The 21,762-nt window shown below is 36.9% G+C and overlaps 1 pseudogene; it reads left to right on the top strand.

The window, feature by feature from the left end:
* Positions 1 to 1,770: 1,770 nt before the first annotated feature.
* Positions 1,771 to 10,881, top strand: LOC122225941 (annotated as a pseudogene).
* The last annotated feature ends 10,881 nt before the right edge of the window (positions 10,882 to 21,762 follow it).

Raw genomic sequence — 21,762 nt, 5'->3', positions numbered from 1 at the left:
AGAAGGAGTAAAAGGACTGATGGGGTTTGAAAGCTGTTCAGAAATGGATATTAAAAATGGAGTCAGTCTCTATTGCCTTGGGCTACACACCAGACCTACTGAATCAGAAACTCTCAGGCTACGGTCCTGTAATCTGTGTTTTAGTCTGCCTTTTAGTTAATTATACCCTGAAGTTTGAGAATTACTGCCATAGGAGAAGGAAATGCTTGGAAATGCCTAGAGTATAAGAAAATCTTGGAGTTTGGGTGGGAAAATACAAAGGCAGAAGTTTATTATCTGAAGCTGCTAGGAATAAAATGTTTCTTCTAGGGTTTAATGACAGATTTGGAGGGGAACAAAAATAAGTTCAATAATAATAAATGTTATGGACTCATCATGTCTCATCAAAGACTGAATTTGATAACATTTATTTTCATTTGAAAATATTTCCACTTATTATAAAGTTCTCTGAAATGTTTAACTATATAAAGACAGCTACTATGCTTTATGCTAGAAATATTGCTCAAATGTACTCATTATATAGCTTACAAAAATGGGCATAATAAGTAATTTCTATTTACTTGTTTTGTATATGTAACTAGAGGCTTCTGAAGACACAATCAACTATGTGCATATGTAAAGATTTAGTCATAATTTTCCAAAGGGCTAAAGACTATTGTCATCCCAAGGGTTATTAGTTTTCAAACCAATTATTTATCAAGTAATAGAATAGCCTATTCAAGGAATGCAAGTAATTTAGCATGTTAAATTTTATTTCCTTGGATTGAGATTTTTTGGGGGGAAATAGATCATTTTCTTTCATCATTTATTGATTTACCCATGTCAAAGACTACTCTGAGAACTGGAGATATGGTGGTAAAGAAGGCAGACCCTCTGTATATAGTTCTCAAGATACTGTGACCAAGGAACACACTGGATTCAACTTACAAAGGCCCACAGAATGTAAATAGTTTGGTTAGCATAAACCTAACTAAAATGGCTTAACTAGGAGGAATTAAGCTCAAATAATAAAGTGGATTGGTGTAAGACAAAGGGAGTCTTAGGAATTGTGGTACACAAAAGAAAAGGGCTCAATTTACAGGCATTTACAATTTAACTCCTAAAATACTATTGTAGTATTAAGTATTGCAGTAGATGGGTGAAATAGGTGATGGGGATTCAGGAGTGCACTTGGGTGATGTATGAAATTGTTGGACCACTATATTGTACACCCCAAACTAATATAATATTAGTTATAGTAGTAATTGTAATTGTAGTAGTTAACTACATTGGAATTAAAAAATTCTGTAGCAAAAAAACACTTCTGGAGACACTAATTTGGAATGATATATGTCCCCCTATGTTTATTGTAGCATTATTTACAATAGCCAAGATAGGAAAGCAACATAAGTTTCCATCAACAGACAAATATAATAAAGATGTACACACACACACACACACACACACAAACACATGCACACACACACACACACACACACACACACACACACACACACACACACTGGAATATAACTTAGCCATGGAAAAGGATGGGATTGTGTCATTTGCAACAGCATGGATCATGGATGGACCTGGAGGATATTATGTGAAATGAAACAAGTCAGACTGATAAAGACAAATATGATATGTTTCCACTTATAAGTGGAATCTTTTTAAAAAGCAAAATATAAACCCCGAGCATATAAACAAACTGAAAGCAGATTCAGACCTATAAATACAGAGAACAAACTGATGGTTGTCATGGGGAAGGGGAATAAGTAGCCTGGCAAAATGGGTGAAGGGGAGAAGGAGGTAGAGGCTTCCAATTCTGGAATGAGTGAGTCATGTGAACAAAAAGAGCATAAGGAATACAGCCAATGGTACTGTAATGGCTATGTAACAGGACAGATGGTAGCTGTACTTGTGAAATCACCAAGTTGTATACCTGAAACCAATGTAACATTATGTGTCAAATGTGCTCCCCCCAAACCCAAACAGATAAATAAACAATAAGCACTTCTGGACAACTGCTCCACAAATAGGCAGGCTACTTGTGTTGTGTCTTCCCACAGCTGGTTGGTTTATGGTAGAGCTGGGTGAAGATCCCGCTTTTCTTTGTTTATCTCCCTGACAGACTTCCAGTCAGGTGACTTACCAATTCTCAGGGATTTCTGGAGGTCATTTCAGCTTCCATCCTGCCCGTCCCCATTAATTTTAGTTTTATTATTATTATTACTATTGTTATTATTATTATTATTATCTAAGGTAATTATCATGAAATAGATGACTTTGAAGTTGCATCCAGGATTTTAAAAAATCACAGGAATGAGATACAACTAGTTCAGGCACAGGGTCTCTCTTAGGGATGGAGAGGAGTATATAAACATCTGTAATTTTTATTTACTGGGTAAATATTTCTGACTCAAATATGACACAATGTTAACATTTGTAAATTTGAATGATGGATGTGCTGCTATTTATTATGCTATATTATACTCTTACAGGCTTGAAATGCTTCATGGAAATAAAATCTTCTGATTTGTTTCTACTTGCACATGACAAGTGTATGTTTCTTTATACTCTAGCTGTGCCTAAAAAGGTGTTAATTAGTATTATATAAATGTAATAATTTTTAAAACTTTGGACAGCTTACTATGTAAGGGACTCCCAGGTAAGTCTTTTTTTTTTTTTTTAAATCAGAGAATTTATGGGACGTCTGGGTGGCTCAGTCGGTTGAGCATCTGACTTTAGCTCAGGTCATGATCTCGAGGTTGACAAGTTCGAGCCCTGCATCGGGCTTTGTGCTGACAGCTCAGAGCCTGGAGCCTGCTTTGGATTCTGTGTCTCCCTTTCTCTCTGCCCCTCCCCCACTCATACTCTGTCTCTCTCTGTCTCAAAAATAAACATTAAAAAAATTTTAAATCATAGAATTTATTATACACGGAATCTGCTTAAAACAAGGCATACATGTAGGGTGATGAGATCCAGAGTGAGCACATCAGGGAAATTATGCAGTTTGTATAATTCTTTCTCATAATTTATGTTAGATATACCCTTGCAATCAAAAGGTAAATAAGAACAATCCAGGAAAAAGATCTTTAAAAATGAATATGTCTTCTGAGAGAAAGCATTACTTTATTAATATATTATAGTGATTCTACTATTAATTAAATAAAGGTTAGAATACTACATTCTTTTAGGGTTCATGGTTTTTGTACTTTTTTTCTATTGGAATCAACTGTCACAAAAGATAAAATGTTCAAAGGATATAATAGCAAAAATTTTATTTCATTTACTACTGGAATTCTGATAAGTTTATATTAAGACGAGCTAAAATTTCTGGTAATGTCTGTGCATAACAGCTGTGCTTACACTGTGTAGGAGTTGAAACTAAGGGTGAACCGTGGGGCTCAGGAGCACCTCTGGAGAAGTGGTCAGAGGTAAAAAGAAGGAGTCTAACTGATTAAAGGAACATCTTGCCTTTTTCATAGAATTATAATTATAGCTGCCTGCTGATTTTAAAGGGATAATCTTCCCATCCTTTGCCACATAAGTCAAATCCTTACTTCTAGCCAGCTCGCTTAAAAACAGCAGCATGATTTGAATACAATTTACGAGTCAGTGCACAGACCCAAACAGAAGACTAAGGGGAAGATGGTTCACAATGTGGGGAGTAGCAATTGCTATCAGATCCTTCTGCACACCCACCAGGATATTTAAACCCTAAAAAAACCAAGCAAACAAACAAAATTACAAGATCCATGTCAATTAATGGTAAGCATATGGAGGGAGTGAAACTTTTCATTCTGTTTTTGGGATTCTAAGTTGATACAACTGTTTTGGAAAACTTTGTGTCTGTTAGAGCTGAGCAGATACATGCTCTAGAGTCACAATTCCAGTCCTACTCAATACAGCATGTGCACAGAAAACACAGCAAGAATGTTCATCATGTAACTATCTGTAATGGCCAAAAGCTTGGAATAATAGAGTGAATAATCTGAAGTATTTTTATATCATACAGTGGCATAGTACAGAGAATTAAAAATGAATAAACTATTACTCCATGCAACAACAAGGAATATTCTTTTTTTTTCTTTTTTTTTTAGTTTTCTATTGCTGTGTAACAATTTAACACAAATTTAGCGGCTTAAATAATGTATGTTAATTATCTCATGGTTTCCATGGGTCAGGATTCCAGGAATGGGTAGCTATTTCCTCTGCTCATGGTCTCACTAGGTTTGATCAAGGTGTCTGTTGGCATTGCAGTCTCATCTGAGGCTTGGGGTCATCTTCAAAACTCATTGAAGCTGTTAGCAGAATTCAGTTCCTTGCAATTGCAGGATTGAGGTCTATGTTTCCTTGCTGGTAGCTGGCCACAGTGTGCTCTTAGGTCCTGGAAGTCATTCTCAGGTCCAAGATGACAGGTTATTTCTTCAAGTAGGAGAACATATATGGCTTTGAAACTCTCATAAGATGACAGGTTATTTCTTCAAGTAGGAGAACATATATGACTTTGAAACTCTCTCAGGAAGGGTCCCATTACTCTGAAGGGCTCACTTGGTTAAGTCAGGCTCACCAAAGCTAATCTCTCATTTGCATAACTCAAAGTCAACTAATTAGTAACTTAACCTCAGGAAGGAGGTCCCATTATATTCACAAGTTCTTCCTATACCCAGAAGGAGGGGATATACAGGTCATATATATCAGGGAGAGGGAATCTTGAGAGCATCTTAGAATTCTGCCTATTTGTATTGTATAACTCTATACAAAGTTCAAAAGTCTAATGTTGGGGAAAGAAGTCAAAACAGTGTCTGCCTTTAAGGAGAAATAGTAATGACTGGTATAGAACTCAAGGAAAGTTTCTAGGGTGCTAATAATCTTTTGGTTTATTTGTCTAGATGGTGGATACAAGGATGTATTCACTCTTCAAACTGTTCAGTTATGATGTGGCATTCTTTTTGGCATGTATGTTATAATTTGACTTAATTTTTTATTTAAAAGAGAAATGAAATATTACAGCTTTTCCTTCCTCCAAAAATATATGTAGGTGGACATATATAGAAAATAATGACATTCTCAGTCAAGAGTGAGTGGGGACAAATTACTTGTAAGCTAGGAATTATTTGAGGATTATAGCTCTGATTTGTCACCTAACATATGGAGATATCAGTCAAAATATTTTTTTGTCCATTCTCAAAAAATGAAACAAAACATCTTGCCATTTGCAATGACATGGATGGAGCTAAGTGAAATAAATTATTCTAAGGGAAATAACTCAGAGAAAGACAAGTACCATATGATTTCACTCATATGTGGAATTTAAGAAACAGAACAAAGGAAAAAAGGTTTAAAAAAGAGACAGAAAGACAAAACAAGAAACAGACCCTTAACTATAGAGAACAAACTGATGGTTACCAGAGGAAAGGTGGGTGGGAGACGGGTTAGATAGGTGATGGGGATTAAGGAGCACACTTGTGAGAAGTACCAGGTGTTGTATGGAAGTGTTGAATCACTACACTGTAGTCCTGAAACTAATATTACACTGTATATTAACTAACTGGAATTTAAATAAAAGTTAAAACTTAAAAAAATGAAACAAAACAAACTTTTCATGTTAAAGAATGAAATTTACGTGTTCCTCTTCCAAGAATCCTTCCTTGATATGCACAATCAGAATGAAATACATTAAACGTTGCAAAGAAAACTGTGCCACAACGCCAGTTTGAAAGTCAGTTGATCACTGACTTTCAGCCTTTGTATAAGCCCATAGTCCCTGCTCCCCGCCCGCCCCCCAAAAAAGGATGGCTTAAGTTCTATTTTGGAAGAAGTTTTATTTTCCTGGTGAAAATGGGGAGGAGGGCTAGTAAGTAAGTGACACTGCCTTATGATGATTTGGGACTATTCAGTTCAGTTTATGGTCAATTACACATTATGTACATCCCATTGTCTTTGCCTTTGTGTTTCTTATAACAGCATGGTTCAATTAAAACAACTTCTTTGTAACTTTCTTTATCTTGCAAAAATATAATCCTCCTATATAGGTCATTAATTTTTGACCCCAGTTCCTAAATTATGATGAGTTTTTCCGTGTATGCTTTCTTCTGTAGCCTATAAAATTATTTTTCCCTCTTATAGACCTTGTACCGCTAGAAATGGTAATGAGGTAGATGTCTTTGAGTTTTCTTCTCATGTTTCAGAGCATTTTCCTTCAATTCCACTAAAACCCCCAAGCTTTGTATTTCATACTATTCGATTTTATAACCTCATATCCTGCAATTGTAGCTGTTATCTCCCAAACGCTGGATCATTCCTACTCATTTCTCCATGAGTCATTTTCTAGCTGTCCCTCTTCAATTACCTCTATCCTAACTCTTGGTGATTTCAATTAAATTGTAGATAATGCTCTACCCATCTGGCCTTAACTTCCTTAAAATTATCTGCATCCAATAATCTTGTCCTCCACCCTACCTCAGCCACTTACTCTGTAGATACACCTGTTACTAATAATTGCACTCTCTCTGAAACATCAATTTTGTACAGCTCGTTCTGTGACCACTGCTTTGCTTTGCTTTTTTTGTTTTTTGGTTGCTTTTTTTTTTCCCTTCCTAGGGCTCTGAATATACATTTTCCACCCTCTGATCCATTAATCCTATCAATTTTTCACTGTCCCTCATCCTCGTAATGTCCTCTTTCTTCCGTTTAAAATTTTATGGTCAATGGGGCACCTGGGTGGCTCAGTAGGTTAAGCACCCAACTCTTAGTTTCAGTTCCATTCATGATCTCATGGTTCCTGAGTTCGAGCCCCACGTTGGGCTCGGTGCTAATGGTGTGGAGCCTGCTTGGGTTTTTCTCTGTCTCCCTCTCTCTCTGTTTCTCTCCCTGCTTAATTACTCTCTCTCTCTCAAAATAAATAAATAAACTTAAAAAGAATTATGGTCAAAGGGCACCTAGGTGGCTCAGTCAGTTAAGCATCTGACTCTTGATTTCAGCTCAGGTCATGATCTCATGGTTCATGAGATAGAGCCCTGAGTTGGGCTCTGCACTGACAGCACAGAGCCAGTTTGGGATATTCTCTCTCTCTCTCTCTCTCTCTCTCTCTCTCTCTCTCCTCCTCCTCCCCTGCTTGTGCTCAATAAATAAATAAATAAATAAATAAATAAATAAATAAACTTTTAAAAAATAAAATGAAATAAAATTTTATGGCCAATCATTACAATCATGCTTTGCACATACCCTTTGTTCCTTTACACCTTTCATGTTTTATCACATTTGCTTAAGTCTAGTTAATTTCAACTCATCACTGATTCCCTGACATACATCTCTATAGATGAATGTGGCTTGATAGAACATATAACCTTGTTAATTGTTCTTATTATAAATTTACATGAAATTCAAATGGGCCATTAATCTTACCAGGCAATCATATGATATGGTCTAGTCCATTCACTTCCCATTTCTGAAAACCTATATACCACAGTCTCCTTTTTTTTTAAGTTTATTTATTGATTTTGAGAGAGAGAGAGAGAGGGAGAGAGAGAACAAGTAGGGAAGGGGCAGAAAGAGAGAGGGTGACAGAGGATCCAAAGCAGGCTCTGAAGTGGGTTAAGTGCTGACAGCAGAAAGCCCGATGTGGGGCTCTAACTCATAAATTGTGAGATCATGACTTGAGCCGAAGTTGGATGCTTAACCAACTGAGCCACCCAGGTGCCCCCAAAATCTCCCATTTTTATTCTGTGATGATAACTTTCCCCTATGTAAAGCCAATCCCTCCATTTCAACACTAGATTCCATCTTATGGGACAGAGGGCTGACAGATCACAAAAGATACATGCTTTCTTTCTACAGTAAACAATTTTGATAATTAGAAACTTACTCATCCTGGGGTTGCACTTTTCAGTTCCCCTTGTACCTAGATAAAGGATATTATTCTTACTAATCGTATGTGAGTGAAAGAAATATGTGTCACTCTGGGCAAGTAATTAAGAAAAAAAATGTATCTTCACCATGCTGTCCTTCCAATAACTAGTCAAGGGGGCAAAAAAGGAACTCTCAGGTCTTAGGGGACAGATTGAAGCTCAGTATTGAAGAAGCCTTTGTCCCTTGAAAACTTTACATAGAAAACAACCTACTGGAGACCCTCATGAAACTTTTGAGTGAGTAACAAACTCTTACTGTGTTAAGCAATGGAGGGTTTAGATGTAGGTCTTAGAACAGCTGGGTTAATTTACATATATCTCCTCTGACCATCATTTCCGTAATCTCCCATATTATCAATTTTTTTACCTTTTCTTAGAATGCTAATATTTATCCCACATCAAAAAAAAAATCCTGACTCTACTTACCCATCAGTTACCACTAAAGTACTTTGTTCTCCTTGGCAGCAAAATTCCTTGGGTAAATTATTTATACTCTCTCTCTCTCTCTCTCTCTCTCTCTCTCTCTATATATATATATATATATATATATATTTCTCTTTTATATATTATATATATATATATTCTCTCCATATATATATTTATATATATATATATATATATATATATATATATATATATATATTTCTCTTTTAATCTCAATCCAGTTAGAATTATTCTGCATCGTTCCATCAAACTTCTCTCTATGAGATCAGCAATAACTTTCATCTTGTTAAATCCAATGGTCAATTCTCAGTTCCTACCTTAATTACCTTATTAGCCACATGTTACCAACTGTGCCCCTCTTCCCCGTAAACTCTATTTAAATTGTTTTTCATACAGGAAGCCTCTTGATTTTCTTTCTGCTTCATAGGTCACTCTTTACACTCCTTAGCTGCTTATCTTTACTAAGAACTCTTCATGTTGGATTGCCCAAGAGATCAGCTTTCTGTTTTTTTTTTTTTTTTTTTTTTTATCAACACTACCTTGGTGATCTCATCCACTCTAATGGCTTTAAATGTCCACATGACATTGATGCCTAAATGCGTATTTCAAGCCCAGACCTCTCTCCTAATCTACAGATAGCTATTTGTGCTATTTAACATCTCCGTTTGGAGTTTAACAGACATATTAAACCTAATAAACCTGAAATTAAAATTCTGACCTCATCTAAACCTTTCTTCCTATTCCTTTTCTGAGAAGTCAGTTATAATTTTTATATTTGCTCCTCGCTGTATATAAGGTGCCCTCCCCCCACACATACCCTGGTTTCTTTCAAGATTTCTTCTGTTCTTTCATTTCCCACAGTTTGAGTACAACAGGCCTAGGTGTGTAGTTTAATTTTGCTATTTGTCCTGCTTGGTATTATCTGAGATTTCTAGATTTGTGGCTTAGTGCATGGCGTTAATTTGGGGGAAATGCTCAGCCATTATTGCTTCAAATATTTCTTCTATTTTTTTCTCTCTTCTCCTTCTGGTATTCTCATTATCTATGTGTTATATCTTTTGTAGTTGCCCCACAGTTCCTGGATATTCTGTCATGGTTTGTTTTTGCTTTTGTTTGTTTTTCCCCCAGTCTTGTTTCTTTCTCTTTCATTTTCAGTTTTGGAAGTTTCTTTTGGCGTATTTTCAAGCTCAGAGATCCTTTCCTCAGCCATGTCCAGTCTATTGACAAGCCCATCACATGTGTTCTTCATGCCTGTTAGAATGTTTTTATGCCTAGCATTTCTTTTTGATTTTTAATTAGAATTCCATCTTTATGCTTACATTACCCAGCAGTTCTTACATGCTGTCTACTTTTAGACCTTAGTATTAATCACCATGGTTTTAAACTTCTGGTCTGGTGAGGCTAACATTCATGCCATTTCTGAGTGGCTTTTGTTGTTGCTGTTGTTTTGTTTTGTTTTGCAATTTCATAGGCATTGGAATTTGTTGTTGAGGGCCAGAAATGATGTACTGGGGAAAAGGTACATGATAAATAGGCCTTTAATAATGTAATAGTAAGGTATGGGGAGGAGTTCTATAGTCTGTTCTACAGTCCTGGATTGTGTCTCAGTCTGTTAGTAAGCCTCAGCCCCGGGGTTGTAAACTTCACAAGTGTTTCTCTGTCCTCTACTCCCTTTAAGTGGGAGAGGATGGCTAGAGGGGCTGGAGTTGGATATTTTCCTTCCCCTCAGTAGATTAAGTTCTGATAAAACTACAATAGGTTAGGGTCTGATAAATTAGTTTCTCTTGAGACCAGGCCATGTTCCAAAGAACAGAATGCTCTGATGTATTTCAAAATGGTTATTTTCCCCTCCCCCTGTTAGAAGGCTGGAGGGACTTTTTTTCTCCCATATTCCCTGTGAGTACCTGGTAGAGCTACTGGAGCTAAAATTCATGTAAGTTTGCCTCCCTACTCCCTAAGACTGTGCCATCCTGCGGTTTTTATCCTCAGACTTGTCTACACTGACTCTCTAGAAATTTGTCAGTTATAGTCTAGATTTTCCCGCCAGTACTAGTTCCTGTAGAGCTTTCAGCTTGAGCGTTTCTGTTCTGTTCAGTTGTGCTGCTCTGTGTTCATCTGCCTGTAACTCCAATTTGGGGGGTAGTAATTTGCCTTGTGACCTCACATCCCTGACAGAACTAAGATAAGTTGTTGATTTACCAGTTTGTTCAGGTTTTTGCTTGCTGTTAGGATGGAGTGACATTCCACGTGAACTGTCATTCCTTTGCTCTGAACCCTTCCGTGTTTTCCCATTTAAATCAGAGTAAAATGCAAACTTCTCTAAATTCCCTCTAAAATAGCTCCTCTTCTCCGCCATTGCGGTGTGTGCTGCTGACTGTTTCTTGCCAGGTCTTCTCACAAGACTTCCAAGGTCCAGTGATTCCTGGCCAAGAAACAACAGCAGAATCGTCCCATTTCCCAGTGGATTTGGATGAAAACTGGTAATAAAATCAGATACAACTCCAAGAGGCAGCATCGGAGAAGAATGACGCTGGGGCTGTAAGGGACCACACATGAGATGGCACACATTTATGCTGCCTGAAAGTCCTGTGTTCTTATTGCATTGCCTCCCTACTGCCTGACCAGTAGATCTGTTTTATCAGGGAAATGGCTTTTCTCTGTTATGATGCTTTTGCACCAGTAGGTTGGTTCAGTAATAAACATGTGAGACCTTTTGACTGACTGACTGACAGATAGATAGATAGATAGATAGATAGATAGATAAATTCCCTCTAAAGTCATGCATGACCTCTATTACTTTCAACCTAGAATGATATCCTAATATATTCCACTTTGCTCACTCTGCTAAAACTTTACTCGCTTCTCTATTCATCCTGGAGCACATAGCAGTGTTTTGACAGTGCCATGGTACTGTCTGTTCCTACTGTCCCGGACTCCTCTACATCAGATATCCATATTGCTAGTTTTCTGGTTTTCTTCAGATATTTGTTTAAATTTAATGACACTCACTAGGAAAAAAAAAAGTTAAAAATGTTAACCCATTCTCCCACTCCCTTATGTTTCAGGTCTCCCTTATCCTGCCCCTCTTTTTAAAAATCTTCTGACAGCTCTTATCATCTTCTAATATACAATATGAAGTACTTATTTATTAGATACATCATTTGTAGTATTCCCCCCCCCCCCACTGCTCCTTTACTCTTACAAATTACTACTCGAATGTAAATTTCATGGGGAACCTAGATGGAGATTTTTGTCTGTTCTATTCATTGATGTATTCCAAGAACCTAGAATGATGTCTGGCACTTAATAATTTGCAGATTGCATGAACAGAGGCACAACATCATTGTTTGTTTTTCTACTTAAGATAAATTTAATTACAGATTTACATACACACACACACACACACACACACACACACACACAGAAAATATATGTATAGCCTAACACATGCCCAACCCAGCAAGGGCAACAATTATAGATTATTCTGATGCTCAAAAATATTTGTAGCATTAAATTTTATTGAAATGCTTACAATTATTTTAAAAATGACTGGTGGATCTTAGCATAGTACAATAATCTACTGGAATATCTTAGCAAAAAGCACTCCAGATAATTATTCGTATTCAAACATTTTCTGCAGTTCAATTGTGCTTTTATTTAAAAGTCTTTCCTCCCTATGACTGTTGGTAGAAATGTGGCCTTCAAGCTGTTTCTGACATATCTACAGTGCAGTATCTGAACACATTAGTCCTGAGTTCATTGTTCTATTCTTTATTAATAGTTATATTTAATCAAGCTAAGCCAGGGCTTTTTATCAATCCCTGGTAATTAATCAGGACATTTTGATTATACTAAAGATTGGTTTTTTTATTTTACTAAAATATGTAGAGTTCAGTGAAATGTTGAAATTCTAAAGACAATCTCTAATATTAAATGAGAGATATTAAACAATTTTATAATGTTTTCTAACGACTCCATATGTGAATAGCCTTGAGAATGATATTAAGAACTGTGAGAATAATATTCAGGATATCATTCCAGACACTCTGCACACCCATCTACTTAAAGATCATCAAATTATAAGAAATACAGTGTTTGATAGCATTGCTCACTGGTTCTCCACCAATACATTTATAAGATTTATGTGTGCCTTCCAAATTGGCTCTCTACTCCAGATTTCTTAGAAAAAATACATATCTGATGGTTAATAAAATTCATTCTACTTTCCCTTTATTACAAGCTATACTTGAACAAATTTATTGAGCATTGAACTACATACTTGATATACTGTAATGGAAAGAGCTCCTCAGTGTGCCTAAAGAAGAGAATGTAACACTAGTTGCACCATGAATAAATCCTTGGGAAAAAAGGAGAGAGAAAAATGGGAAACTATTATCAGTTTGAAGAGGTAATGATGCTTCTATTCTGAAGAGAGAAAAGTCCCAGAAACTCTCAGTATTTATTATTGAATAAAAGAGTGTTTATTTGCTCCCCAGGCTTTATTCCAGTAAAAATCTCAATGGAAAAAAATCACAAAATTATGCCTTTATAATTACTATGACTAGTTATCAGTTAATTTTAGAAAGGGAATTTCAGATCAGAGGCTGTGCATTATTTGTGTCCTGTACTTTTGAGACAAACATAAACCAGATAGCTTTTTCAGAGGTGACACCAGTTGTTTATCGTTGCTTTGATAATATGCTCTTTTATTTTAGAAAACTTTTAGATTCAGAGAAAAGTTACAGAAATAATTTATAGAATTTACATATACCTTATATCGAGTTTGATGTTGTTAAGATCTTATATTAGTATGATGTATATCACCCAACTAATGAACCTGTATCGATACATTATTAACTAAGGTCCATACTGTTTTCATATTTCCTTAGTTTTTACTTAATGTTTGTTTTCTGTTTCAGGATCTCATTCAGGATACCATATCACATTTCATCATTATGTCTCCTTGGGCTCCTCTCAGTTATGACAGTTTTTCTGACTTGCCTTGATTTTGATGAGCTCAAGTATTTTAAGAAGTGCTAGCCAGGTATTTGTAGGATGTCCTCTAACTGGGACTTGTCTGGTATTTTCTCATGATTAGACAGGAGTTAGGAGTTTTTGGGAGGAAGACCACAGAGGTAAAGTGCTATTTTTATGACATTATATGACAGATACATTTTATGAACATGAGTTATCACAATTGATGCTAACCATCATTAGCTAGTTGAGGTATTAAGTTATTCCACTTATAAAATCCCTCTCCCCAGCTTTTCATACTGTATTCTTAGGAGGTCAATGTGTATAGCCCATACTTAGAAATGAAAAGTTATGCCACCCCCATGAGGGGAAATACCAACATAAATTATTTGGAATTATTTTACCTGAGAAATCTACTTATTTTCCCATTTATTTATTCAATCATTTCTGCAGCATGAACTTGGGCATATTTATTTTAGATTTTTTATTATAATCCAATACTACTTTATATATTTCGCTGCTCAAATTATTCCAATGTTGGCCATTGGATTTCTTTCTGTCAGCATCTGTGTCCTTTTGACATATTCTCAATAGGTTCTTTTTCTGAATACTTTCTTAATTTTTAACACTACCTCCAGGGTCATCTCGTATCTTTATTGTTCCAGTATTATAATAATCCATTTATCCAAGAAGCCCTAATTTTTTTTATTGGAGCAGTATTAGAAACCAAGATCTGGGCAATAGGTGGGCTCCTTGGTACTTGAGTGTTATTTCTAGGATCTCTTAGATTTGGGATTGTGTGTGTATATATTAACCCATGTATACCCATGTACTTATACCTATCTCTATACTTGTCCATCTGTATCTATATTATACTAACCATAAATGGACACTAATGTTGCCAACTATAAGCCAGTATCACATGACTCATTCCAGATTGTGCTCCTTGCTTGTATTTAACATTTGACTCCAACAGTGAGAAGCTTGGCTCCCACCATCTTCCATCCACTTACTGATTTATTAGATCCAAAAATATAACTACAGTGGTTCCAGAGTTGTTAACTCATACACCAGGAAGAAACAATTTTGATAACTAGAGGGCAGTGCATATGTACAGCTCCTGTTGTCTTCAGTCTGATGGTCATTTGGGTTAGCACTTATTTTCCCCTCTTCAATGAGGTGATGTCATACAACTGTAATGCAGTTGGAATATTTTGTCACAGTCTGAATTTCATTATGGGATCCCCAAATGTCAAAATTTTTCAAAATTGCTTATATTAAGGCTCACGCTTTGTGCTATAGAGTTTGGTGGATTTTGACAAATATGTAATATACCACTTTGTATTATACAGAATAGTTTCATAGCTCTTAAAAATGCAGAATTTCAACTCTTCAAAAACTACCCCTTCTGCAAACTCCCAGCAACCAGTGATGACTTTCCTTCCACATCATTTGCCTTATAAATGGAACCATACAGGGGGAATCCTGGGAAGATGGCGGCATAGGAGGACGCTGGGCTCACCGCGCGTCCTGATGATCACTTAGATTCCACCTACACCTGCCTAAATAACCAAGAAAACCACCAGAAGACTAGCGACGGAGTCTCAGGAGCCAAGTGCAGACAAGAGGCCCACGGAAGAGGGGCCCCTCCAAAGCGGATCACTCAAGGAAAAGCGAGCTGAGCCTGCCCCTCCCACCCCTGTGCACCTTGCCATCCACCCCAGCCAATACGCCAGATCCCCAGCACCACAAGCCTGGCAGTGTGCAAGTAGCCCAGACGGGTCACGCCAACCCACAGTGAATCCCACCCCTAGGAGAGGGGAAGAGAAGGCACACACCAGTCTGACTGTGGCCCCAGCAGTGGGCTAGGGGCAGACATCAGGTCTGACTGCCGCCTGCCCACCAATGCAAGTTATTCAAGACAGCACAGGGGAAGTGCCCCGCAGTCCTGCACCACTCCAGGGACTATCCAAAATGACGAAATGGAAGAATTCCCCTCAGAAAAACGTCCAGGAAATAACAACAGGTAACGAACTGATCAAAAATGATTTACACAATATAACAGAAAGTGAATTTAGAATAATAGTCATAAAATTAACCGCTGGGCTTGAAAACAGTATAAAGGACAGCAGAGAATCTCTTGCTACAGAGATCAAGGGACTAAGGAACAGCCAGGAGGAGCTAAAAAATGCTATCAATGAGCTGCAAAATAAAATAGAGACAACTACAGCTCGGATTGGAGAGGCAGAGGAGAGAATAGGTGAACTAGAAGATAAAATTATGGAAAAAGAAGAAGCTGAGAAAAAGAAAGATAAAAAAATCCAGGAGTATGAGGGGAAAATTAGAGAACTAAGTGATGCACTAAAGAGAAATAATCTACGCATAATTGGTATTCCAGAGGAGGAAGAGAGAGGGAGAGGTGCTGAAGGTGTACTTGAAGAAATAATAGCTGAGAACTTCCCTGATCTGGGGAAGGAAAAAGGCATTGAAATCCAAGAGGCACAGAGAACTCCCTTCAGACGTAACTTGAATCGATCTTCTGCAGGACATGTCATCGTGAAACTGGCAAAATACAAGGATAAAGAGAAAATTCTGAAAGCAGCTAGAGATAAACGTGCTCTAACATATAAAGGGAGACCTATAAGACTCGTGACCGAGCTCTCTACTGAAACTTGGCAGGCCAGAAAGGAATGGCAGGAGATCTTCCGTGTGATGAACAGAAAAAAATATGCAGCCGAGAATCCTTTATCCAGCAAGTCTGTCATTTAGAACAGAAGGAGAGATAAAGGTCTTCCCACACAAACAAAAACTGAAGGAATTTGTCACCACGAAACCAGCCCTACAAGAGATCCTAAGGGGGATCCTGTGAGACAAAGTACCAGAGACATCGCTACAAGCATGAAACCTACAGACATCACAATGACTCTAAACCCATATCTTTCTATAATAACACTAAATGTAAATGGACTAAATGTGCCAACCAAAAGACATAGGGTATCAGAATGGATAAAAAAAAACAAGACCCATCTATTTGCTGTCTACAAGAGACTCATTTTAGACCTGAGGACACCTTCAGATTGAGAGTGAGGAGATGGAGAACTATTTATTGTGCCACTGGAAGTCAAAAGAAAGCTGGAGTAGCCATCCTATATCAGACAAACTAGACTTTAAATTAAAGGCTGTAACAAGAGATGAAGAAGGGCATTATATAATAATCACAGGGTCTATCCATCAGGAAGAGCTAACAATTATAAATGTCTATCTGCCGAATACCAGAGCCCCCAAATATATAAAACAATTACTCACAAACATAAGCAGCCTTATTGATAAGAATGTGGTAATAACACTCCACTTACAGAAATGGATAGATCATCTAGACACATGGTCAATAAAGAAACAAGAGCCCTGAATGATACATTGGATCAGATGGACTTGACAGATCTATTTAGAACTCCGCATCCCAAAGCAACAGAATATATTTTCTTCTTGAGTGCACATGGAACATTCTCCAAGATAGATCACATACTGGGTCACAAAACAGCCCTTCATAAGTAGACAAGAACTGAAATCATACCATGCATACTTTCAGACCACAATGCTATGAAGCTTGAAATCAACCACAGGAATAAGTCTGGAAAACCTCCAAAAGCATGGAGGTTAAAGAACACCCTACAAAAGAATGAATGGGTCAACCAGAAAATTAGAGAAGAAATTAAAAAATATATGGAAAGAAACGAAAATGAAAATACAACAATCCAAAAGCTTTGGGATGCAGCAAAGGCAGTCCTGAGAGGAAAATACATCGCAATCCAGGCCTATCTCAAGAAACAAGAAAAATCCCAAATACAAAATCTAACAGCACATCTAAAGGAAATAGAAGCAGAACAGCAGAGACAGCCTAAACCCAGCAGAAGAGAAATAATAAAGACCAGAGCAGAAATAAACAATATAGAATCTAAAAAAACGGTAGAGCGGATGAACAAAACCAAGAGTTGGTTTTTTGAAAAAATAAACAAAATTGATAAACCTCGACCAGGCTTCTCAAAAAGAAAAGGGAGATGACCCAAACAGATAAAATCATGAATGAAAATGGAATTATTATAACCAATCCCTCAGAGATACAAGCAGTTATCAGGGAATACTATGAAAAATTATATGCCAACAAACTGGACAACCTGGAAGAAATGGACAAATTCCTAAACACCCACACTCTTCCAAAACTCAATCAGGAGGAAATAGAAAGCTTGAACAGACCCATAACCAGCGAAGAAATTGAATCAGTCATCAAAAATCTCCCAACAAATAAGAGTCCAGGACCAGATGGCTTCCCAGGGGAGTTCTACCAGACGTTTAAAGCCGAGATAATACCTATCCTTCTCAAGCTATTCCAAGAAATAGAAAGGGAAGGAAAACTTCCAGACTCACTCTATGAAGCCAGTATTACTTTGATTCCTAAACCAGACAGAGACCCAGTAAAAAAAGAGAACTACAGGCCATTATCCCTGATGAATATGGATGCAAAAATTCTCAACAAGATACTAGCAAATTGAATTCAACAGCATATAAAAAGAATTATTCACCATGATCAAGTGGGATTCATTCCTGGGCTGCAGGACTGGTTCAACATTCGCAAATCAATCAATGTGATACATCACATTAATAAAAGAAAAGATATGAACCATATGATCCTGTCAATTGATGCAGAAAAGGCCTTTGACAAAATCCAGCAACCTTTCTTAATAAAAACCCTCGAGAAATTCGGGATAGAAGGAACATCCTTAAACATAATAAAAACCATTTATGAAAAGCCCACAGCTAACATCATCCTCAATGGGGAAAAACTGAGAGCTTTGTCCCTGAGATCAGGAACACGACAGGGATGTCCACTCTCACCGCTGTTGTTTAACATAGTGTTGGAAGTTCTAGCATCAGCAATCAGACAACAAAAGGAAATCAAAGGCATCAAAATTGGCAAAGATGAAGTCAAGCTTTCACTTTTTGCAGATGACATGATATTATACATGGAAAACCCAAGAGGCTCCACCAGAAGTCTGGTAGAACTGATACATGAATTTAGCAAAGTTGCAGGATACAAAATCAATGTACAGAAATCAGTTGCATTCTTATACACTAATAATGAAGCAACAGAAAGACAAATAAAGAAAGTGATCCCATTCACAATTGCACCAAGAAGCATAAAATACTTAGGAATAAATCTAACCAAAGATGTAAACCATCTGTATGCTGAAAACTATAGAAAGCCTATGAAGGAAATTGAAGAAGATATAAAGAAATGGAAAAACATTCTGTGCTCATGGGTTCGAAGAATAAATATTGTCAAAATGTCAATACTACCCAAAGCTATCTACACATTCAATGCAATCCCAATCAAAATTGCACCAGCATTCTTCTCGAAACTAGAACAAGCAATCCTAAAATTCATATGGAACCACAAAAAGCCCTGAATAGCCAAAGTAATTTTGAAGAAGACGACCAAAGCAGGAGGCATCACAATCCCAGACTTTAGCCTCTACTACAAAGCTGTAATCATCAAGACAGCATGGTATTGACACAAAAACAGACACATAGACCAATGGAATAGAATAGAAACCCCAGAATTAGACCCACAAACGTATGGCCAACTCATCTTTGACAATGCAGGAAAGAATATCCAATGGAAAAAAGACAGTCTCTTCAACAAATGGTGCTGGGAGAACTGGGCAGCAACATGCAGAAGGTTGAAACTAGACCACTTTCTCACACCATTCACAAAAATAAGCTCAAGATGGATAAAGGACCTGACTGTGAGACAGGAAACCATCAAAACCCTAGAGGAGAAAGCAGGAAAAGACCTCTCTGACCTCAGCCATAGCAATTTCTTACTTGACACATCCCCAAAGGCAAGGGAATTAAAAGCAAAAATGAACTATTGGGACCTTATGAAGATAAAAAGCTTCTGCACAGCAAAGGAAACAACCAACAAAACTAAAAGGCAACCAACGGAATGGGAAAAGATATTTGAAAATGACATATCGGACAAAGGGCTAGTATCTAAAATCTATAAAGAGCTCACCAAACTCCACACCCAAAAAACAAATAACCCAGTGAAGAAATGGGCAGAACACATGAATAGACACTTCTCTAAAGAAGACATCCGGATGGCCAACAGGCACATGAAAAGATGCTCAACGTCGCTCCTCATCAGGGAAATACAAATCAAAACCACACTCAGATATCACCTCACGCCAGTCAGAGTGGCCAAAATGAACAAATCAGGAGACTATAGATGCTGGAGAGGATGTGGAGAAACGGGAACCCTCTTGCACTGTTGGTGGGAATGCAAATTGGTGCAGCCGCTCTGGAAAACAGTGTGGAGGTTCCTCAAAAAATTAAAAATAGACCTACCCTATGACCCAGCAATAGCACTGCTAGGAATTTACCCAAGGGATACAGGAGTGCTGATGCATAGGGGCACTTGTACCCCAATGTTTATAGCAGCACTCTCAACAATAACCAAATTATGGAAAGAGCCTAAATGTCCATCAACTGATGAATGGATAAAAAAAATTGTGGTTTATATACACAATGGAGTGCTACGTCACAATGAGAAAGAATGAAATATGGCCCTTTGTAGCAACGTGGTTGGAACTGGAGAGTGTTATGCTAAGTGAAATAAGCCATACAGAGAAAGACAGATACCATATGGTTTCACTCTTATGTGGATCCTGAGAAACTTAACAGAAACCCATGGGGGAGGGGAAGGAAAAAAAAAGAGGTTAGAGTGGAAGAGAGCCAAAGCATAAGAGACTCTTAAAAACTGAGAACAAACTGAGAGTTCATGGGGGGGTGGGAGGGAGGGGAGGGTAGGTAATGGGTATTGAGGAGGGCACCTTTTGGGATGAGCACTGGGTGTTGTATGGAAACCAATTTGACAATAAACTTCATATATTGAAAATAATTTAAAAAAATAAATGGAACCATACAATATGCAGCACTTTTGCACTAGCTTCTTTCACTTAGTAGTATTTATTTAAGATTCATCCATGTCATTGTCTGGATTGATGGTTCATTCCTTTTTAACACTAATAATATTCAGTTATATGTATGTACTACAGTTTTTTTTATTCACTCACTTTATGAAGAATATCTTGGCTGCTTCCTCTTTTTTTTTTTTTTTTTTTTGGTGATCATAAGTAGACTTACTGTAAACATTTGTGTGCAGTGTTTTGTGTGGATTCGATTATTTCAAATCAGTTGGATAAACACCTAGTAGTAAGACTGCTGAATTGTATTGTAAGACTATGTGGGGTTTGTAAGAAACTCCCAACTGTCTTCCAAAGTGGCTGTGCCATTTTTTATCCCCACCAGCAGTGAATAAATGTTCCTGCTGCTCCACATCCTCAGCAGCAATTGGTTTTTCCAATTTTTGAATTCTAACCATTCTAAGAATTGTATAATTATCTCAGTATTGTGTTACTTTCCATTTCCCTGATGATGTTGGGCAACTTGTAATATGATTACTTGTCATCTGTTTATCTGGTGAAGTATTTATTGAGATCTTTTGCTCATTTTTTAAAATTGAATTTTCATTTCCTGTTGTTAAATTTTAAGAAATAATTGTATATTCTGGATACAAGTCCTTTATTAGATGTGTGATTTACAAATATTTCTCCAAGTGTCTTTCATAGAGCAAGTCTGGAATAAAGTCCAACTTCTCAAATTTTTCTTTCATAGGTTGTAGTTTTAGTGTAGTATCTAAAAATTGACCCCAGTACCCAAGGTCACTCAAGTTTTTCCCTATGTTTTCTTCTAGAACCTATGTTAGACCTATAATCCACTTTGAATGAATTATTTTGAAAGATGTAAGGTCTATGTTTTAGCTCAATTTTTGCATGTTCACGTCCAATTGCTCTAGGATCTTTTGTTTAAAAGATTCAACTTTCTCCATTGAGACTTTGTATCTTTGTCAACACTTGGTAACCTACATTTGTGTGGACCTGTTTCTGGGTTCTTTATTCTGTTCTACTGATCTGTATGTCTGTTAATTCATCAGTAACACTCTGTCATGATTATTCTTAATTTTTATTGTTTCAAAATTAGAGTGAGCCCTCCAAATTTTTTGTTTGTTTGTTTGTTTTAAACACTGTTGGGAATTCTACATTCTTTTTCTTTCCATATAAATTTTCAAATCAGTTTGTTGACATCTATAAAAGAAAACTTGCTAGGATTTTGACTGGTATTGTATTGAATCTCTAAATATCAAGAAGTTTCACATGTTCAAAATGTTGAGTCCCTCAATCTATGCATATAGAAAATCTCTCCATTTACATAAATGTCATTTACATAAATGTTCTTTGATTTCTTTCATCAATATTTGTAGCTTTATTTTTTTAATGCTTATTATTATTTTTTTTATTTTGAAAGAGAGTGGATGCATGGAGAAGGGGCA

Source organism: Panthera leo, chromosome C1, assembly GCF_018350215.1.
Source record: "Panthera leo isolate Ple1 chromosome C1, P.leo_Ple1_pat1.1, whole genome shotgun sequence".
Classification (NCBI taxonomy): Eukaryota; Metazoa; Chordata; class Mammalia; order Carnivora; family Felidae; genus Panthera; species Panthera leo.
This window is presented reverse-complemented; position numbering and strand designations above follow the sequence as displayed.